The sequence below is a fragment of the Ranitomeya variabilis genome, unplaced genomic scaffold (assembly GCF_051348905.1).
Source record: "Ranitomeya variabilis isolate aRanVar5 unplaced genomic scaffold, aRanVar5.hap1 Scaffold_171, whole genome shotgun sequence".
NCBI lineage: Eukaryota > Metazoa > Chordata > Amphibia > Anura > Dendrobatidae > Ranitomeya > Ranitomeya variabilis.
The window spans coordinates 35,001-37,506 of record NW_027507968.1 but is presented as its reverse complement, the minus strand read 5'-3'; positions in this window follow the sequence as shown (position 1 = coordinate 37,506).

The following is a 2,506-nucleotide window of genomic DNA, read 5'->3' as shown; positions in this document are numbered from 1 at the left end:
CCTAAGTGGGGGTGAAGTTTGCGGTGCACGGGGGGAAAGTTGAATTTTTGGATGAAAATGCGTATTTTCATACTTTGAAAATTTCAGGCGTGTGTCGGACTTCCAGGCGGGGGCAGCCGCCAGAGGTGTACCGGGGACGCTTCCAGGAGCCTGGGGGAGATTTTCTGGAAGAGTCCTTGACACTTAGAAAAATTTTGAGAAAATCTCGATTTTGTGAAAAATGTCACATTTCCCCTACTTCCACCCCAGGGGGGCGTCAATATGTTGTAAGGCACCCCAAGGCAGTGACCTAAGTGGGGGTGAAGTTTGCGGTGCACGGGGGGAAAGTTGAATTTTTGGATGAAAATGCGTATTTTCATACTTTGAAAATTTCAGGCGTGTGTCGGACTTCCAGGCGGGGGCAGCCGCCAGAGGTGTACCGGGGACGCTTCCAGGAGCCTGGGGGAGATTTTCTGGAAGAGTCCTTGACACTTAGAAAAATTTTGAGAAATTTCCGATTTTGTGTAAAAATCACCCATTTCCCCTACTTCCACCCTAAAGGGGCGTCAATATGTCGTAAGGCGCCCCTAGACAGTGACCTAAGTGGGGGTGAAGTTTGGGTCTGCTGGGTGGAAAACTGAAAAAAAGCGATTTTGTGACTTTGAGAACAAACAGAGAGCTCAAAACTTTGAAAAACGTCAGACCGCTGTCAGACTTCCAGGCGGGGGAAAGCTCTGAGGTTGTACCGAGGACACTTCCATGGCCCCCGGATTGATTTTCAAGAAAGAGTCCTTGGGACTTTGAAATTTTCCGGCGAGCTGTTTTTGGCTTCCGGGAGCCGTAGAACTTTGGGAAATCGATTCCGCTCACCGGTTCAGGGTGTTTCGAGCTAGTCCAGGTCCCAGCTACGCCGCCTGGCCTCCAAATTTCGCAAATTCGAAAAAAAAAAAAATAGAACCGGAATGAGGAAATTTCTGGCCGCCGGATCCGCCGCACGGCTCCAGGAGGTCGGACACTTTTTGACTTTGTTCCCTTAAAGTGGGGGTCGGTGTCTCACCATGCAAATACCCAGTTTTGCACACCAGCTGCAGGATATAGGAGAGAGAGGTACCTCTCGGCCCCGACCAAAATCCGTTGTTTTCGTGGTTCCTCGACTCGGGTAGGCGGTTTGGCGAGTACCCCCCTTTTGCATGGAAGTTCGCACTCGCGCCGAGACCAGGCTTCCGCGGCTCCAGGGGGACTTTTGCCGGTTGTCCGTCCCGAGTCCGAGACGCGTTTCCTGGGTCGCCCGAGCCCGAACGGACCCTCCCCACGTGGGTTCCTGTCCTCTGAGGGCGACGGTCGTCAGAAGGGGGGCAGATCCAGAGTCCTCGTCCGCAGGAGGGCTCTGGGAGGGCGGATCGCTCCTTCTGACTTTGTCCCCTCGGAGCGGGCTCGGCGTTTCTCTGTGTCGGATGTCTCCCGCTTCCGCGCCAACGGGGAGACCTATGAGAGAATCGCACCGCGACCCGGCTTCCGTCTCGAGGGCGCCCGGAGCGCGCCGGACACTCGCTTCCAGGACTCCAGGGGCACGTTTCTTCCCCGTCTCCCCCGAGGGGAAGAACGGAGGCAGGGGTTCCACCCGAGCCCCTGCCCTTTCTTCCGATCGATCTGGCTCAGCGCTCCCGGGTGGGGAGGTGGTGCCGCTCGCTCGGCCCGGGCTTTGGAGCCCGCGTCGGTTTACGGCGGGCGGTCTCCTTCCTCTGTTACCCCCCCCCGGGTTTCAGGCACTCGTCCTTGGGCGCGCACGCCGGCGGTCGCCCTCCCGTCTACGGACGGAGGCGGCCGAGCTGTGGGGAGTTTGACCCGAACCGTGGTACGGCAGCGGTCCGACGACCCGCACGGGCGAACGGAGGGGCGCCCACCCACCTCGGCGTGGGGGCCCGCCGTCCGAATCGCTCCCCGCGCGGGGCAGCACAACGATCTTCTCCGAGGGCGGCCCTTTGACTTCCAGATGCGCAGCTCGTCCGCGGAGGCCCGCGCCGCACCCCAGCGTCCGAAGGGCGGCCTCCGCGGTGGGCATCGGCGAGAGCGGCGGCGGTGGGTGGCGCTTCCACGCCACCGCCGAGCTCCGCGTTTTCCAGTCTTTTCCCGAGCCCCTACGATAGTGGGGGGATGACAGACGTGCGGGGAGGCGGGCGAGTGGGTTCTCACCGTGCGGTGTGCCCCGCGGCCGAACGCCGTCGCCTTCCCCTCGTCCGCCGTCCTCCGAGGCGGCTCGGCAGGGAGCGCGAGAGCGAGAGGGAGAGCGAGAGAGAGAGACCAAGCGGACGCCCCGGAGCGAGAAGGGAGGATGGAGAAGGAAAGACGAATCGAAGGGGGGCACGAGTTTGGCGAAGGGAGTACCCGGCGTATTGCCGCACCGGACTTCGTCTGTTCTCAACAGTCGAGACACGGCTTCGGGGGGAGACGCCGCTCGGTCGGTCACCTTTGAGGTTACGGGCAAGAGCCCGGGACAAGGGACTACGCCGGAGGGCGACGCCGACAC